Genomic DNA, 11365 nt, shown 5'->3' with positions numbered 1-11365 from the left:
ACTTTTTCAAAGCTCCAGAACACATCTTAGCTGCTGCAAATAAATATAAAACAGGTGCGGACCAATCCTGGGCCAAATTGTGAAGTAGGCATTTTGTGACCCTGTCCAGTGCCCAGGGCCTCCATCTCAGTGCCCCTATCTGAACTGTCCTTGGTCCTATTCCCTCAGGGGCATGCTGCTACCATTAATTTGACCCACTGGTTCTGCTCCTTCCTGAGAGTGGTTTAATGAATGTGCCTTCAGGCAAAGGAGTAACTAATACTTATAATGTCTTGATTTGCGATAAGCTGGTAGGGTGGGGGGAAGGAAGGGGGGAAACAAACATTTATTAAGCACCTTCTGGCATTGTGCTGTTATCTCATTTGCTCCTCTCTATGACCCTGGAAGGTAGGTGCTATTTTATATTATCCCCATTTTATAGGCAAGGAAGCCAAGGCAGACAGAGGCTAAATGACTTGCCCAGGGTCACACAGCTAGTAAGATGCTGAGGCTGAGGTCTTCCTGACTCCAAAGAGGTCTGGTGCTCTATCTACTGTGCCGCTTAGCTGTAAGGAATCACAGGAGTCATAGGATCAGATCTAGATCTGGAAGCCATCTTAGAGGTTATGCCCAATCCCCTTATTTTACAGATGAAACTGAGGCCCAGTGAGGTTAAATTGCTTACCCAAAGTTTCTTAGGCAGTCAGTAGCAGATGTGGGATTTGAACCCAGGCCCTCTGACTCAATTTCCACCACTCCTCATTCTGCACACCCTACAGTGTCTCCTAGGAGATAGCCTTAGAATCAGGGGGTCTAAAGCTCTAATCCAACCCTTTATTTTACAGATGCGGAAACTGAGTGACCTTTGCCCAAGACCCCACAGGAGTCAAGAAAAGGATCCAGGTTCAAACCTAGGTCTCCCAATTCCAAACTCAGTGCTTTTCCCACCACATGCTGCTTGAAGTTGCAGTTTGCTGTCTCTGGCTCAAAGTGTTTAAAAGAAAAGACTGCTTTTTGGACAGGGTCATGCTGGAGAAGTGGGATTTGAACTCAGTTCTTCATGACTCCAAGCCCAGCAATCCTCAAATAAGCCTATAACATAGAATCCCATTGTCATTGATTATTAGAGATGGACCTTAAAGTACAATGAACCCCAGACCCTCATTTACCAGATGAGGAATCTGAAGAGGAGAGATGGTAAGTACTTTGCTCAAGGTCACATGGTCATTTGGTGGCAGGGCCTGGACCGATTTTGAAGTCTGGAAGGAGAAAGTGAACTTTCATAATCCAGAAACCATCAGGCCCTGAAGAGACAGGGGACAAACCACTACCGGCTGTTACATAAATAGCAGCTCCCCACCAGTGATGACCAAAGCAAGTTCATCTAGGGTAGGGAAAAGACAATGGAGACTCAGTTAACCGAACGAGGACACCACAGACCTCAGGAAGAGACCATTCTGGGAAGGGTTTGAGGAGCGTCTGAAGACAGAGCAAAGGAACACTTAGTAAGCCTCTTTACCACCTGTGAGGAACCTACAAGACGGGAGGCCTGAAGTGGATGGAAGCTTAGGCCAGGGCTTCATCCCCCAGGATCATTTTCAAGAAACCACTGGTCACGCAGTTGGATTATGGCAATGACCATGAACTGACGGCAGGAGGAGAGAGGCACTGAATGGACAGAATGTTCATTTTCCTTGTTCACCCTGGAGGGTTTCAAGACTCCAAATACTTTCACTTGGTATGTTTCAGGTCAAAGCATTTCCTACCTTATAACACTGGGGTGGGAGATATAGGTCTGGCCAGCAGCTTTGGCTTAAAAACCACCTCCCACCAGGTGGGAAAACCACTGCTTGGTTACACAGAAGACAGGTTTGTCATTCTGCCGAGCCTAGACTAAATTCACTCCTGGCACTGGCACCAGCTAAGATAGACTTTGACTCGCTCGGGCCCCAGGCTGTGCCTCTGTTCCTGCCTTTACCACTGGGACAAAATTCCAATTCACTAAGGTATTGTGAAGATGGATTGGAAACCATTTTTCAGATGCTCTCCTTTCCTCTAAATTCGCAGCCAATTAGGTAACACACACTGATGCACGTGTAACCCAGTATGCACCCAAGCAGAGGGAGGGAGGAGAAGCTTTCTGCACTGCACATGGCGGGACACCAGGCTCCCAATGCAGCATGTTTACTTGGAAAACTACAAATTCACATTATCTATGTTATGTTTGTATTTATTTTGTTGAACATTTCCAAGTTACATTTTCGTCTGTGCACCGAGGAGCTTTGACAGCTACATGTGGTCATCTGATACCTCTTCTAGAGGTCAGTCCAGTACCCTCATTTATTACATGGGGAAACTGAGACCCAGAGAAAATAATGTCTTGTTGCTACTGAGCTGTAGAGCAGAGCCTCAGACTCAGGTCTCCTAAGTTCTAATCCAGTGTTTCTTCCCCTCTAGATCATGCTTCTTTACCCCAATCGTCTGTAACCTGGGAGCATTTTTGTTAGTTTGTTTGTTTTTTTTTGGTGAGGCAATTGGGGTTAAGTGACTTGCCCAGAGTCACACAGCTAGTGAGTGTTATGTGTCTGAGGCCAGATTTGAACTCAGGTCCTCCTGACTCCAGGGTGGGTGCTCTATCCACCGTACCACCTAGCTGCCCCCTGCCTGGGAACATTTTGATGCAAGCTGTGGGACAGAGATGGAGCCATAAGACATCTGAAGAAAGGGTCTGAATGCACTGATTGGGGAAGGGTGACCAAATAGACTGATCACAAGGATCAAGGAAGATTTAGGGTGCTTTGCTTAACACTAGAAGGAATGGAATTTAAGAATATCTCGAAGGACCAATCTGTGTTAATTGACATAGTTCATTTGGTGTACTAGAGATAGCACAAACCAGGAAAACTAGGCGGCACAGTGGATAGAGCGCTGGACCTGGAGTCAAAAAGACTCCTCTTCCTGAGTTCAAATCTGGCCTCAGATACTTACTAGCTATGTGACCCTGGACGAGTCACTTAGCCCTGTTTGCCTTGTTTCCTCATCTGTAAAATGAGCTGGAGAAGGAAATGGCAAACCATTCCAGTGCATCTCTATATGGGATCACAAAGAGTCAGACGTGACTGCAAAATGACCAAACAACAAGAGATAGTAGGATGAAAATTTTATTTCAAAGTAAAATTATAATTATTTTGTAATTATTTATATTTATAATATGTTCATACAGATAGGAGAAATTACAGCAAATTATAGTAAAATTATTAAAATTATTTTAAAACGCTCACATCATTTGATGCAATTGATGCTCCTGGGCCTGTTTTTTTTTTTTTCCTTTAGGGGGTAAGAAGGTGTGGTAGGGTGTAGGATAAGTTGGAAGAAAAGGACTGGAATAAATTTTTAACAGATATAACCTTATGACCAACTTGGATCTTTATTGCAGGAGAGTTGGGAAGTGTTTTTATCTCTCATCTGCCCTTTCCATCCCTTTCCATTAGACACAGTCTTTAAATCTGATTCCCATTTGCATTCTAGTCTGATCATGGGAGACTTACATTTCTTTTGGCTCTAGTCTGGGTATGTGACTTCCAGGAGAGTTCAGCCACAGCAAGAAAACACCCTGGGAAAAACCAGATCCCTCCTTTGGCCTCCCCTCCCATCTCCTCTCCTCCCTTCCCCTTGCCTCCAGTTCCCTCCTTGGCATTCCAGCTCTACATAATCCCTGAGTCACTGAACATTTCTGAAGAGAGGGGATCAGTAGCAGCTCAATTGAAAAAACAAAAAACAAAAGCAAAAACAAAACACAACTGCCCTTCATTTGGGTCTCCATGGCATGGACAGCATTCAAGATTGTCGGTGGCTGGCAGCCTGGCAAACCAGGCCCTGGTGTCAATAAGCAGGCAGAGCAACACCCCGAGCATTTCAACTACTGGGACTGTGCAAATAATGACATCCAGAACTTGACATTCCAAACACGAACCCTAGCCTATTCATAGTGGGAGATATGAGCAAGGGCCAACAGAAGAGTGCCTAACCCACACTGATCATCTTCCCATGGCTTCCAAGAATCTGTCCCAATGAAAACCAAGCCACCTTCAAGGCCCTGGGTGTGTAAATCCTGAACCTGGTGCTCCTGGTCACAGCTGCCTTCCTGTTTACACAGCTGAGCTGAATGGGGAAAGGAGATGAGAATTCAGTGTCTCCCGTCTTGGCATGGAACCAGGGGAGCTGGGGGGGAGGCCGGGTGGCAATCTCTCATGTCCTTCACAAAAGAGGGCATTTCTAGCCAAGAGTGTCCTTATGGAAAGGGGAGTGCTAGGCTACCCAGTGAATTTGTACTGGGTCTCCCAAGCAGGAGCATGTTTCAGAAAGGTGGGGTAATATGATGAGAGTTGTTGAAGATTTGTATACCTAGGAAAAACTGACTTAAACTGCAGCCTGCCAGAAGGAGATTAGACATAAGGATGAGCTCACTGACTGTAAGAATGGTGATACCCTGGGGCCAAAGACACCGAGATAAAGGAGTCTTCCCGGGAGATTGGAATGAAGAGAGTAGAGAGCAGTTCATTATCCTGGAGATGACTGGGGGGCTTATCCTGCCTAGATGCAGCACGACAGACCAGGACTTTGAGGTCTCAGTGGCCTTGCTTCGATTTAGGATTCTAAAGTAATAATTCACTTTCTAATGTCCCGCTTTCACATCTCAGCACTTAGCACAGTCCCTAGCACATAGTAAACACTTAGAAAAGGTTTGTTTATTGCATTTGGCAGCATGTAATAGTAAGCTGGAGTCTAGAAGACCTGCCTTCAAATCCTGCCTCTGACGTATTGGCTGTTTGACCTTGGGTAAGTCATTAGGTAACTGCTCTCTCTAAAGTTGCTAATGATCCCTTAAATTGCCAAATCTTATGGTCATCCTCATCCTTCTTGACCTCTGTAGTGAGCGACAGTTGATCGCCCTCTTCTCCCTGATACTCCCTTCTCTCTGTTTCTCTCTCCTGGTTCTCATCTTACCTGTCTGGACAGCTCCTCAGTCTCCTTTGACGGATTTTCATTTGGTCCTGCAAACTTGGGTGTCCCCTAGGTCTCTGTCCTGGGCCCTCTTCTCTTCTCCCTCTATACTATTTCCCTTGGGGATCTCATCTGCTCCCATGAATTTGACGATTATCTCTCTGCAGATGATTCTCCACTCTGTCCAGCCCTAACCTTTCTGTTGACCTCTCCAGCCTCACATCTCCAACTGCCTATCGTACATCTCAAGCTGAGCATATGTTTTCCCCCAAACCTTCCCATCTCCCTAACTTCTCTAACGCTCCGAGGACACCCTTCTCCTCCCACGCACTCAGGCTCACACCTAAGCGCGATCCTAGACTCCTCCCGCTCTCCCACGTCTGTTCCCTGCCAAGTCCTGTCCTTTCCATACTATCAGCATCTCTAGTATAGTCCTTTTCTCCTCTGACATGACCACCACGATCATGCAGGCCTTGATCACGTCACATTTGGATTATTGCAATAACCTGCTGGTTGGTCTCCCTGGCTCAGGTCTCTCCCCCTCTTCAGTCAATCCTCTGCTCAGTTAGGAAACTGACTTTCCTGAAGCGCAAGTCTGTCCGTGTCAGCTCCCCCTCCCCCAGCCCTCACCTGTCCTAATAGTCAATGACTTCAGTGATTCCCTATTACTTCCAGGATCAAATATAAAATCCTTTGATGTTTAAATAACATCATAACCTGTCCCCTTCCTACCTTTCCAGTCTTCTTAAACCTTTCTCCCCTCCATGTACTTTGCGATCCAGCTGCTCCGTGCATGGGACACTCCATCTCCTGACTCTGTGTTCTCCCTGGCTGTCCAGAATGCCTGGGACTCTCTCCCTCTTCATTTCTGCCTTCTGGCTTTCACTGGCTCTTCTGTGTCTCCCTTAAAGTCCCATCCTCTGCAAGAAGCCTCTTCCAGTCCTCTAATCTTAATGCCTTGCTTTTGAGATGATCTCATATTTATCCTGTGTATAGCTTGTTTGTACACAGTTGTTTGCATGCTGTCTTCTCTGTTAGATTGAGAGTTCTCTGAGAGCAGAGACTATTATTTGCCTTTCTTTGTATCCCCAGAGCTTGGCACAGTGCCCGGCACATTGTTGGTGCTTAATGAGTGATAGTTGACCAACTGGTAATTAGCAAGTGATGAGGCTGATTCATCTGCATACTTCTCTCTAAAGAGTTTTTCACCTGAGGTAGCTGGGTGGCAAAGTGGATAGAGTGCTGGGCCTGGAGTCAGGATGACCTGAGTCAAATCTGGCCTCAGACTCTTGGCAAGTCACTTAATTGCTATCTGCTTCAATTTCCTCATCTGGAAAATAGGGATAACAATAACACCTCCACCCCAGGGTTGTTGTGAAGATCAAAGGAAAATACTATTTGTAAAGCACTTATCTTACACCTTACACATAGTAGGCACTTAACAAATCCTTCTTTGAAGTGTGATGGGACCCCTTCACTTCTACCATCTCTTTTACGATGTTCAAAAAGGATACAGAGTAGAGAATCAGTGTGTAAGATGGCAAGAAAGAATGTCCAGATGGGTATCTAAATGTATAGAGATGGCTTGTGAGTATCATTGGAAATATGGCACCCCTTTCTCCAAGGGGGGACTGGAATTTCTTCCTTAATGGGAGCAGGAACAGAGCTGTGGCTGAGCTTTTTCTTATTCACTCACTTATCTCAAAGAAGAGTATTGGGCTAGGTTTATATTTCTTTGCCCCATCAAATATTTGTACTAGAGGGATACATTTTTAGCATTCCAGGAAGAAATCTACTTTCTGGCAGATCTTGAAGGGGAAAATAAGATACCCCTTAGCTTACATTTGCTAGTTTAGGTCCAAAAGTTGTTATGTGAAAGACTCACAAATAGTGAACAGAGGGTAAATTCTTTTGAGCTAATAAACATTTATTAAGTGCCTACTCTGTGCCAGGCACTACATAAAAAGAAGCTAAAGGGGGAGCGGTGTTACCTGGCTTGGGGGCATGATGAAGTCATGCAGCCAGGTGGGAGATGATCTGAAGAGATGTAAGTTTCTGAGTTGATTTTGTCTTGCAGAATGATGAGTTTCTAGAGATGATAAAGTCTGGGAAATAACGAAATCAAAGCAAACAGCAAACAGAAATCGCAGAAGTTATACAGAGTAGAACATACCAAAGAGTAAACAATCATGAACGAACTCTTTAGCTGGGACTAAGATGAGATCTCAGCTCGACCCAGATAAGGCCCAATACTCCAAGTGAAAGTCTCCAGTGAGGCGAGCTAGAAATTAGGGACATGTTGAGGAGCTAATTTTATGTCTGCATCTTCCAAAGTCCTTCTCTCTCCTCTCTCCCTGGATCCTTCTCTGTCTCTGTCTCTCCCTCCCTCCTTTCCTTCCCCCACCTCTTTCTCTCCCTTTCTCCCTCCCTCCCCCTCCAGACTTTCTCCCTAAGAGTCTCTGTAACCACACAGGTGTCTGCTCACAAAAACCCTGGTACCAACTCTACCCCTCACTCAGGTACCATGTTGCCTTCACATTCTGTCCAACAATTAAGAATCACATCTCCATAGGCAGAACTGGGCCACCCCCAGCCCAATCTGTTTGGGAGGGAGCCGGGATTATAAGTGTCAATAGCAATGGGGCTTGTGGTGTGGCTACTGCTTAGCTAGTAGAAGCAGAGAACAAGAAGAATGAAAAAATGAACTCATTTCTATCCTGTTAAAGTGATAAAATCTCCATACCTGCCTCCCAGCCCACTCAACTTTGAGGTCTAATAGGTCTATTTGACTCACTTCTGATCCTCCTTCCCATTTTTACCTCTTATGTCTCATCTCCTATGGTTCCCTTGTTGTTTGGTCATTTTAGTAGTGTCCCACTCTTCATGACCCCAGCTGGGATTTGCTTGGCAAAGATACTAGAGCAGTTTGCCATTTCCTTCTCCAGCTCATTTGACAGATGAGGAAACTGAGGCAAATAAGTTTAAGTGACTTGCCCGGGGTCACACAGCTAGTGCCTGAGGCCAGACTTGAATTCACGAAGATGAGTCTTCCTGACTTCAGGCCCAGTACTCTATCCACTACTCCACCTAGCTGTCCCTCTCTCAAGCAAAAGGAAACAGAGCAAATGAACAAGCTGGAGAGAACTTTGAGCCATCTCCAGACTTATAGGAAAGTCTGTTTAGTGAGTCTCTAGAGGATACCCAGCCACCTCTTTCTGTAGCTGGCCCCTCATCGACATATGGTTGAAATGTTCACCTTGAGGTGAGAGGATGCCAGCCAAGTTCTATCAGGAGGTAGGGTGGGATGGAGGTGGCAGACAAATGGATAGTTTCACATTGGCTGATATTTAGGATCCCAGGCAAGCATCTGCATGGAGAAACAGGCCTGTTTCTCTTGACAGAGGAAGCTTTGGCCCAAGGTTTACCTCAACTGGAAACATGGGCTCTCTGCCTGTTTGCCAGCCTGCCAAGTTTGGCAGCCAACGTGGACTTCCTGCTGCATTTACATGGGAGAAAAGAACTCGGTTGCCCTCTTCCAGGGAAGTTATCACTTTCCTCCCTTCAAGCCCTGCTCTCACCATCACCTTGTGATTGATCAGAGGTCTGTTCATGAGAAACAGGGGTGCAGGGAAAAAGGGGCTCAGAGAGTAAAAAAGACCCTTGGGGAGAAGTGGGGGCTTGAGGGGGGATGACTCTATGATGGGGAAGGAAAGGCCAAGGGAAAATTTGTTTACAGGCTGCCAGCTATGACCGTGTTGTATGTACTGGCACTTAGAAGGTGCTGGGAGGCTGGTGAGATGAGGGATTCAATTGCCTCCAGCCCCCTCACAAGCAAAGAAGCCAAGGGTTGCCACATGCCAAATTCTGTCCATGGGGCTACTAGGGGAAATGCTTCATTTCTCATACTGCCTCTCCAGACTTCATTAATAAGAGATGCCAGGAAGAATGATGGAAACTGGATTCTCTAGTTAACTCAGGGACGGTTGAATTTTAATGAATCCTAGTTGTCACACTGACTCTTCTTTCAGATTTTAAGGTCATAGGGTCCCAGATTTTAGTTGGAAGGGACTTCAGAGGCCATTGACTACAATGCCTTAATTTATTTAAAATTAAAATTTATTTTTTTAGTTGACAAAAATTCACCTTCCCACTTTCCTCCTAACCTCATTGGAAAAGAATGCAGACTAAACCTTTAAATAAGTACATATAGTCAAACAAAACAAATTCTTTAATTGGCCATGTCTGAAAAAAAGTCTCAGTCTGTATTCTGAGTTCATTATTTCTCTATTAGGAGGTGGGTAGCATGTTTCGTCATGAGTCCTCTGGAATTGTGGTTGATTTGTTGTGTTGATCAGAGTTCTTGAGTCTTTCAAAGTTGTCATTATATAAATTGTTCTGGTTCTGCTAATTTCACTCTGCATCAGTTCATTTAAGTCTTCCTGGGTTTCTCTGTAACTGTCCCTTTCATCAGTTTTTACAGCACAACAGTACTCCATCCTATTCATATGCCATAATGTGTTTTGCCATTTTCCAGTTGATGGGAACTTTCCAGTTCTTTGATGCCAAAAAAAAATAGCTGCTACAAATATTACACTTTCATGTAATAAATGAGGAAACAGATATCTAGAGAGGTTGAGTCACTCACCCAAGGTCACATAAGCAGTAAGTGCTCAAGCTGAGCTCCTCTGACTCCAAAGCCCAAGCTCTCCCCACTATACCACACTACCTCTAGTTTTCCTATTTGATCATACCAACAAGTAGGGCTTCAGTAGAAAAATGAGAGGAAGAAAGATGCTAGGCCATCTTCATTTCCCCTTTCGCTCCTCATAGACCCACACCACTTTTCTGGCTTGATTCCGTTGAGCTTTATGGGCAAATGTCAGGACTCAGGAGGAGGTAGAGGAGAAGAATATGAGAAAAGGAGACTCTCAGGCATCCTAAGTTTGTTCTTGGACTTTGTGGTATTTATCTTTTCAAAGTGATAAGCTTGGGGAAAAACTCAGTAGAGGAAAGGAAGGAAGAATGGGCTATCCTGCAAGTGACTTGCTCAGCATCCCATTGATAATGGTAGAGCCAAGACTCAAGGTAGGTCCTCTGATCCCTGAGCCATTACTTATTGTGTTGGGGGCCTATTCAAATGGGCGAGGTGATGACCAGAGGAAAGATGACCCAAGTGCCCTTCAGGTTCTAAAATTCTGAGTTCCAGGAACACATGAAGAAAGAATGGATGACATGTAGAAGTAGCCAAAAGAGGACAAAGGGAAAGCACTTTAGATAATAATTGATATTTCTTTCATTTTTAAAGGCGTATAAAGTGCTTTCCTTGTATGAACCCCACAAGGTAGGATTTTACAGAGGAAAGAGCACGAGCTCTGGTATCAGGTACCCTGTGTTCAAATTCTGCCTCTCATACTTACTACTTGTGTGACCTTAAGCAAATCATTTGGCCCCCCTGGGTCTCAGCTTCCTTATCTGTTGATAATGAGGGTGTTGGACTACACGGTCTCTCAGGTCTCCTGGGTCTACATCCACAGACTTTTGGCTAGGTCTGTGGTCTAAAGCTATGATGCGATGAACTTTTGGGTAGCATATGCAAGTATTATTAGCTCCATTTTAGAGATGAGGAAACTGAGGCTGTGAGACTACACAACTTGTTGGTAGACACCCAGTTAGTGTCAGAGTCATATCTCAACCCAGGTTTCACAGGGTAGGAAAGAAGGAGGGAGAGCAGGAGAGGAGGAAGGAGGACAAGACCACATAGAAAAAGTATGCCACCAGATGTAGAAGAAAGAGGGAAGAAGAGAAGGACATAAAAAAAGAACAAAGTCTGGTGAACTTTCAAAAATATTTAATAGAAAGTCCATTGTCAAAAATGACAACCAATATACAATTGTGTGTAAGTATGTATATGTAAACAAATGTTTATATTTTCAGATTTTTAAAAAAAACCATAAACTCACGAGACAACTAGGCCAACCTAGCCAGTATTAGTATCCCCAGCTGCCCATGCCCATTAGTGCCAGATTTCAATGTTGGTAAAGCTCTTTGAAGAGTGAGTAGAGCAAGGAAACAGTGTGAGTGTCTTATTAAAGGAATACAGAGAATCTTTTTCTCTGGAAGTACTGAAGAAAGTGGTTAAAAGTTATTTTCCCCGAAGGAGAAATCTCGATGGTTCCATGTTGGCTTCAACTCTTTACAAAGACAAAACTTTCTGTGTTGGCACTCGGAGGTGTTTTTTCCTTATCATCTTCAGCCTGAAGGGAATTCTCCCTCCTCAGCTCCTAAAAGCAAATATTGTCCCTACTTTAGGGAATTAATTGTGGGCTGCCTTTTAACAATACTTCTGTTGTTTTAACTTGTTATTAAATCTTTTCTTGCTACT

The sequence above is a fragment of the Vombatus ursinus genome, unplaced genomic scaffold (genome assembly GCF_900497805.2).
Source record: "Vombatus ursinus unplaced genomic scaffold, bare-nosed wombat genome assembly UNPS02014789.1, whole genome shotgun sequence".
Classification (NCBI taxonomy): Eukaryota; Metazoa; Chordata; class Mammalia; order Diprotodontia; family Vombatidae; genus Vombatus; species Vombatus ursinus.
The sequence above is the reverse complement of the archived record's forward strand: the minus strand, read 5'-3'. Positions refer to the sequence as shown.